The sequence below is a fragment of the Triticum dicoccoides genome, chromosome 5B, assembly GCF_002162155.2.
Source record: "Triticum dicoccoides isolate Atlit2015 ecotype Zavitan chromosome 5B, WEW_v2.0, whole genome shotgun sequence".
In the NCBI taxonomy this organism is placed as follows: Eukaryota; Viridiplantae; Streptophyta; class Magnoliopsida; order Poales; family Poaceae; genus Triticum; species Triticum dicoccoides.
Genome location: NC_041389.1, coordinates 372983503 through 372992678, shown reverse-complemented (window position 1 = coordinate 372992678; position 9176 = coordinate 372983503).

Sequence of the window (9176 nt, the reverse complement as noted above, 5' to 3'; positions counted from 1 at the left end):
AATGTAAAAGAAAGATGCTAAACCTAGACTTATTAGATGGGTTCTCTTGCTACAAGAATTTAATTTGCATATTATTGATAGAAAAGGAGCTGAGAACCCCATTGCAGACAACATGTCTAGGTTAGAAAATGTTCTTGATGACCCACTGCCTATTGATGATAGCTTTCCTGATGAGCAATTAAATGTCATAAATGCTTCTCGTAATACTCCATGGTATGCTGATTATGCGAATTATATTGTTGCTAAATTTATATCACCTAGTTTCACATACTAGCAAAAGAAAAAGTTTTTGTATGATTTAAGACATTACTTTTGGGATGATCCACACCTTTATAAAGAAGGAGTAGATGGTGTTATTAGACATTGTGTACCTGAGCACAAACATGAACAAATCCTACGCAAGTGCCACTCCGAGTCTTACAGAGGACACCACACTAGAGATATAGAACTGCACATAAGGTATTGCAATCTGGTTTCTATTGACCCACTCTCTTTAAGGATGCTCATAAGTTTGTCTTGTCTTGTGATGAATGCCAAAGAATTGGTAATATTAGTAGACGTCAGGAAATGCCTATGAATTATTCACTTGTTATTGGACCATTTGATGTTTGGGGCTTTGATTGTATGGGACCTTTTCCTTCCTCTAATGGGTATACACAAATTTTAGTTGATGTTGATTACATTACTAAGTGGGTAGAAGCTATTCCAACAAGTAGTGCTGATCATAACACTTCTATTAAGATGCTTAAAGAAGTTAATTTTTCTAAGGTTTGGAGTCCCTAGATACTTAATGATGGATGGTGGTTCACATTTTATTCATGGTGCTTTCCGTAAAATGCTTCCAAAATATAATGTAAACCATAGAATTGCATCTCCTTATCGTCCTCAGTCTAGTGGTCAAGTAGAATTGAGAAATAGAGAGATTAAATTAATTTTGCAACAGACTGTTAATAGATCTAGAAAGAATTGGTCTAAGAAACTTGATGATGCATTATGGGCTTATAGAACTGCTTATAAGAATCCTATGGGTATGTCTCCGTATAAAATGGTTTATGGAAAAGCATGTCACTTACCTCTTGAACTAGAACATAAGGCATATTGGGCTATTAAAGAGCTCAATTGTGACTTCAAACTTGCCGGTGAGAAGAGGTTATTTGACATTAGTTCACTTGTTGAATGGAGAACCCAATCCTATGAGAATGCCAAGTTGTTTAAAGAAAAAGTTAAATGATGGCATGGCAAAAGGATACAAAAGCGTGAGATTAATGTAGGTGATCATGTTTTGCTATACAACTCTCGTAAGATTTTTTGCAGGAAAGCTTCTCTTTAAATGGGAAGGTCCTTACATTATCGAGGAGGTCTATCTTTCCGGTGCCATAAAGATTAACAATGCCGAAGGTGGTAAACAGTCAAAGAATCAAACATTACATCTCAGGTACTCCCATAAGTGTTGAGACCAATATAATTGATACTGTAACCCCGGAGGAGTACATAAGGGACACTTTCCAGAATGTTTCAGACTCCGAAAAGGAGTAGGTATGTGGTACGGTAAGTAAACCGACTCCAAAATGTTTCTAATGATATTTTTTCTCTGCTTTGGAATATTTAAAAAATTAGGAAAATTAAAAGTAGTCCGAAAGAGACACGAGGCCACCACAAGGATGGAGGGCGCGCCCTATCCCCCTGGGCGCGCCCCCGACCTTGTGGCCACCTTGTGTTCCCTCCGGACCCTGTTTTCTTGCACGATACTTCTTATGGTCGGTACAAATTCATTATATGATCTCTCAAAGGTTTTGACCACCGTACCGCACAAATATCTCCTATTTTTGTTTCAAGGTGTTTTCTGCCAGAGTTTTGAAGGCTAGGCACCATGTCGTCTCCCTCCTCCAACAATGCGGGCTACGATGCACGGCTGATGAATATAGAGATGAAGAGAGAAGAACTCAAGAAAATCAACGAGGATGATAAAATCAAGAAGGCCGCGGAAGATCAAGCTCTGGCAGTTAAAGAAGAAGACATCCTTCGACCTCACTACTATTATCTTACTCCTACAGAAATTGAAGCTTTCAAGGTGATTGACATAGTTCGTGTGCAAAACAAGTATCTCACTCATGAAAATATTTTGTTGCAAGAGTACATCACCGCACTCAAGGGCATTATTCACATCTTGGAGCATCTGCTACGCTCGATGTGTGGCACGACTTCATCAACAACCCCATCATTGATAACCCACAAGTATGGGGGATCGCAACAGTTTTGGAGGGTAGAGTATAGGGGATCGCAACAGTTTTCGAGGGATTGCATGATTTGACACAAGGGGAGCCAAAGAATATTCCAAGTATTAGCAGCTGAGTTGTGAATTCAACCACACTTGAAAGCCTTAATATCTGTAGCAAAGTGTTCAGTAGAAAAGTAGTATGGAAGTAACGGTAACGGTGGCAAAAGTAACAGTAGCAGTTTTGTAACGATCATAACAGTGGTAAGGGAGAAGAAACTAAGCAAAGATCAATATGTGAAAAGCTCGTAGGCAATGGATTAATGATGGATAATTATGTCGGATGTAAATCATCATGCAACAGTTATAACATAGGGTGACACAGAACTAGCTCCAGTTCATCAATGTAATGTAGGCATGTATTCCAAATATAGTCATACGTGCTTATGGAAAAGAACTTGTATGACATCTTTTGTCGTACCCTCCCGTGGCAGCGGGGTCCTATTGGAAACTAAGGGATATTAAGGCCTCCTTTTAATAGAGTAACGGACCAAAGCATTAGCACTTAGTGAATACATGAACTCCTCAAACTACGTTCATCACCGGGAAGTGTCCCGACTATTTTCACTCCGGGGTTTGCCGAATCATAACATGTAGTAGGTGACTATAACTTGCAAGATAGGATCAAGAACACTCATATATTCATGACAACATAATAGGTTCAGATCTGAAATCATGGCACTCGGGCCCTAGTGACAAGCATTAAGCATGGCAAAGTCATAGCAACATCAATCTTAGAACATAACAGATACTAGGGATTAAACTCTAACAAAACTAAGTCGATTACATGGTAAATCTCATCCAACCCATCACCGTCCAGCAAGCCAATGATGAGATTACTCACGCATAGTGGTGAGCATCATGAAATTGGTGATGGAGGATGGTTGATGATGACGATGGCGATGGATTCCCCTCTCCGGAGCCCCGAACAGACTCCAGATCTGCCCTCCCAAGGAAGAACAGGGCTTCGCAGCGGCTCCATATTGTAAAACACGATGAATCCTTCTCTCTGATTTTTTTCTCCCCGGACGTGAATATATAGAGTTGGGGTTGATGTCGGTGGAGGTCCAAGGGACCCATGAGGTAGGGGGCGTGCCCTGCACCCTTGTGGACAGGGTGTGGGTCCCCTTCTGTTGACTCTTTTGCCAATATTTTTTATTAATTCCAAAACCTGACTCCGTGAAGTTTCAGGTCATTCCGAGAACTTTTATTTCTGCACAAAAATAACACCATGGCAATTCTGCTGAAAACAGCGCCAGTCTGGGTTAGTTCCATTCAAATCATGTAAGTTAGAGTCCAAAACAATGGCAAAAGTATTTGGAAAAGTAAATACGTTGGAGACGTCTATCAACTCCCTGATACATCTCCAACGTATCTATAATTTTTTTATTCCACACTGTTATATTATCATTCTTGGATGTTTTACAATCATTTTATAGTCATTTTATATCATTTTTTGGTACTAACCTATTGACATAGTGCCCAATGCCAGTTGCTGTTTTCTGCATGTTTTTTTACATTGCAGGAAATCAATATCAAATGGAGTCCAAACGAAACATAACTCCTGGAGGATTTTTTTGGGCCAGAAGAAAGTCAATGGGCCAAGGAAGCACCTGAGGGGTTGCTCGAACTGAGAAGCACCGACCAGGGCGCGCCACGAGGCCCAGGCGCACCCTGGTGGGTTTTTTCCACCTCTTTGCTCTATAAATACCCAAATATTCCAGAAACCCTAGGGGAGTCGACGAAATATTGATCCAGCCACCGCAGAGTCCAGAACCAACAAGATCCAATCTAGACACCGTCATGGAGGGGTTCACCACTTCCATTGGTGCCTCTTCTATGATGCGTGAGTAGTTCTTTGTAGACCTACGGGTACATAGTTAGTAGCTAGATGGGTTCCTCTCTCTCTCTCTCTCTTGATTATCAATGCAATTGTCTCTTGGAGATCCATATGATGTAAGTCTTTTGGCGGTGTGTTTGTTGGGATCTGATGAACTTTGAGTTTATGATCAGATCTATGTTTTTATCCATGAAAGTTATTTGAGTCTTCTTTGATCTCTTATATGCATGATTGCTTGTAGCCTCGTATTTCTTTTCCGATATTTGGGTTTTGTATGGCCAACTTGATCTATTTATCTTGCAATGGGAAGAGGTGCTTTGTAGTGGGTTAGATCTTACGATGCTTGATCCCAGTGATAGAAAGGGAACCGACACGTATGTATCGTTGCTACTAAGGATAACAAGATGAGATCTATATCCGCCGCAATAGATAAACGGATCTCGTCTACATCATGTCATCATTCTTAATGCATTACTCCATTTTCTCATGAACTTAATACACTAGATGCATGCTGGATTGCGGTCGATGTGTGGAGTAATAGTAGTAGATGCAGGCAGGAGTCGGTCTACTAATCTTGGACGTGATGCCTATATAATGATCATTACCTAGGTATTGTCATGATTATTTGAAGTTCCATCAATTCCCAACAGTAATTGTTTTCCCACCGTTTGCTATTTTTCTCGAGAGAAGCCACTAGTGAAACCTACGACCCTCGGGTCTCTTTTCATCATATTTGCCTTTGCGATCTATTTTCTCTTGCATTTATTTTCAGATCTATTAAACCAAAAATACAAAAATACCTTGCTGCAATTTATTTGTTCCGCAATCTATTTACCCTATATACCACTTTTTACCTCACGTTATTTTCCCACTAGAGGCGCCGTACCCGAAAGGGATTAACAACCCCTTTAACACATCATCGCGAGTATTTGTTATTTGTGTGCAGGTGTTGGTTACATGGTGTGAGGAGATTCTCCTACTGGTTCGATAATCTTGGTCTCATCACTAAGGGAAATACCTACCATTGCTATACTGCATCATCCCTTCCTCTTTGGGGAAATACCGACGTAGTTCTAGCAGACATCACTCCCCCAAGCTTAAACCTTTGCTTGTCCTCAAGCAATTCTGTTGACAAACTGAAAGTGATAAGGAAAAACTTTTACAAACTCTGTTTGATCTTGTTGTTGCAAATATGTAAAGTCAGCATTCAAGTTTTTAGCAAAGATTATGAACTAACCATATTCACAATAACACTTAGGTATCACATTTACGCATATCAATGGCATAATCAACTAGCGAGCAATAATAATAAATCTCGGATGACAACACTTTCTCAAAACAATCATAATATGATATAACAATATGGTATCTAACTAGCCCTTTCTGAGACCGCAAAACTTAAATGCAGAGCACCCCCGAAGATCAAGGACTGACTAGACATTGTAGTTCATGGCAAAAGATCCAGCCATAGTCATACTCAATCTAAATTACTAACAATGCTTGCAAATGATAGTAGTGCTCTCCAACTGGTGCTTTTTATAAGAGCATGATGACTCAACATAAAAGTAAATAGATAGTCCCTTTGTAGAGGGAAGCAGGGATTTGTAGAGGTGCCAGAGATCGAGTTTTGAAACAAAGATAAATAATATTTTGAGAGGCATACTTTCATTGTGAACATAACAACCAAGCAATATTGATATCTTCCATGCTACATACATTATAGGCGGTTCCCAAACAAAATGTCAAAGTTTATAGTCCCCCACCATCAACGAGCACATTCCATGGCTGGTCCGAAACAACGGGTACCGTCCAACTAACAAAATCCTGGGGGAGTTTTGTTTGTAATTATTTTGATTTGATTTGAGTATGTGACTGGGCATCCCAGTTACCGGCCATTTTCTCGTGAATGATGAGCGGAGTCCACTCCTCATGAGAAAAACCCACCTTGCATGGAAGATATAGACAACCCTAGTTGATACATGAGCTATTCGAGCATACAAAACAAGATTTCATTTGAAGATTTAGAGTTTGGCACATAGAAATTTACTTAGAACGACAAGTGAATACCGCGTATAGGAAGGTATGGTGGACTCATATTGAATAACTTTGGGGTTTATGGAAGCAGATGCACAAGCAGTATTCCCGCTTAGTACAAGTGAAGGCTAGAAAGAGACTGGGAAGCGACCAACTAGAGAGCGACAACAGTCATGAGCATGCATTAGGATTAACCAATAATGAGTGCAAGCATGAGTAGGATATAAACCACCATGAACATAAATATCACGGAGGCAAAGTTGATTTTGTTTCAACTACATGCGTGAACATGTGCCAAGTCAAGCCACTCGAATCATTCAAAGGAGGATACCACCCTATCATACCAGATCACAACCATTTTAATAGCATGTTGGCACGCAAGATAAACCATTATAAACTCATAGCTAATTAAGCATGGCATGAATAACTATAATCTCTAATTGTCATTCCAAACATGTTTCATTCATAATAGGCCGAATCAGGAATGATGAACTAATCATATTTACAAAAACAAGATAGGTCGAGTTCATACCAACTTTTCTCATCTCAATCATTTCATCATATATCGCCATTATTGCCTTTCACTTGCACGACCGAACGGTGTGGATAATAATAATGGTGCACGTGCATTCGACTAAGCTTGAATCTGCAAACATTTAATTCAAAGGAGAAGACAAGGTGATATGGGTTCTTGGTTAGATCAACAATAATGCATATGAGAGCCACTCATCATTTTCATCGTGGTCTTCTCCTCTCAACCCCCAAAGAAAAGAAATCCAAAGAAAAATAAAACTATTTACACGGGAAAGCTCTCAACAAGCAAAAGAAGAACGATAAATCTTTTTGGGTTTTCTTTTAGTTACTACTACAAGCATTGAAAGTAAACTAGCTAAAGGCTACAACTATTTATTTTTGTTTTCTCAAAGTTTTTCAAACACACAAGAAGAAAACAAGAAAAGAAAATAGACTAGCATGGATGGTACAATGAAAAAGTATGAATACCGACAACTAGAATGAGTGTGTGAACAAGAATGTAATGTCGATGAGAAATATGTACTCCCCCAAGCTTATCAATTTTGGCCTAAGTTGGTCTAAGCCCATGGATCAAAGTGGTCCTCTCCGGTGTACCGAGGAGGGTCCTTGGGGAGCCACTGGTTAGCGAGCTCCTCCGGATCTCACTGATAAATAGACTCCCGATATGGATCAAGAGGTGGATCAGGCTCAGGCTCTGAGACTCGTGTTAGCTCCCAATATGCATAAATGTCCTCGGGCATAATAAGGTACTTGCCTAAATGTATGTTAAACAAAGAGGGTGCAGGCAAAGTAATAGTCTCACAAGTAGTTTTACTAAATACCAAGTTATACTTAAGTCTCTTCGTCTTATGTTTAACAATAAAATCATGTGCTACCATACTCTTATAGTCTAAGAACATACTGGGAAGCAACTTTTCGTCTTTCTCATAATGCCTAATAGGTATCTCAAAGTGTTTAGCAAGGTGTGAAGCAAAGATGCCTCCAAAAATGGGGCCCTTTGAACTGTTCAGATTCAACCGTTTAGCAACCATAGAGCCTAAACTGAAGGTTGTATCACAAAGTAAAGCTGAAGGAAATATGCCCTAGAGGAAATATTAAAGTTATTATTTATTTCCTTATATCATGATAAATGTTTATTATTCATGTTAGAATCGTATTAACCAGATACGTGATACATGTGTGAACACATAGACAAACAGAGGGTCACTAGTATGCCTCTACTTGACTAGCTCGTTGATCAAAGATGGTTATGTTTCCTAGCCATAGACAAAGAGTTGTCATTTGATTAACGGGATCACATCATTAGGAGAATGATGTGATTTACTTGACCCATTCCGTTAGCTTAGCACTTGATCGTTTAGTATGTTGCTATTGCTTTCTTCATGACTTATACATGTTCCTATGACTATAAGATTATGCAACTCCCGTTTACCAGAGGAACACTTTGTGTGCTACCAAACATCACAACGTAATAGGGTGATTATAAAGGTGCTCTACAGGTGTCTCCGAAGGTACTTGTTGAGTTGGCGTATTTCACGATTAGGATTTGTCACTCCGACTGTCGAAGTGGTATCTCTGGGCCCTCTCGGTAATGCACATCACTATAATACTTGCAAGCAATGTGACTAATTAGTTAGTTGCAGGATGATGCATTATGGAACGAGTAAAGAGACTTGCCATTAACGAGATTGAACTAGGTATTGAAATACCGACGATCGAATCTCGGGCAAGTAACATACCGATGACGTATGTTGTTATGTTGTTTGACCGATAAAGATCTTCATAGAATACGTGGGAGCCAATATGAGCATCCAGGTTCCGCTATTGGTTATTGACCGAAGACGTGTCTCGGTCATGTCTACATAGTTCTTAAACCCGTAGGGTCTGCACGCTTAAAGGTAGATGAAAGTTATATTATGAGTTTATGTCTTTTGATGTACTGAAGGTTATTCGGAGTCCCGGATGTGATCACGGACATGACGAGGAGTCTCGAAATGGTCGAGACATGAAGATCGATATATTGGACGACTATATTTGGACACCGGAAAGGTTTCGGGTGAGATTGGGACAATACCGGAGCTCCGGGAGGTTATCGGAACCCCCCGGTAGGTATATGGGCCTTAATGGGCCTTAGTGGAAAGGAGGGGAAAGGAGCAAGGGAGGCCCCACCCCAAGCCCAATCCAAATTGGGAGGGGGGCCGACCCCCCTTTCCTTCCTCCCTCCTTCCTCTTCCTTCCCTCTCCCTCTCCAAATAGGAAAGGGAGGAGTCCTACTCCGAGTGGGAGTAGGACTCCCCCCTAGGGCGCGCCTCCTCCCCTTGGACGGCCCCCTCCTCCACTCCTTTACATACGGGGGAGGGGGGCACCCCATAGACACAACAATTGATCATTGATCTCTTAGCCGTGTGCGGTGCCCCCCTCCACCATAGTCCTCCTCGATAATATCATAGCAGTGCTTAGGCGAAGCCCTGTGACGGTAGAACATCATCATCG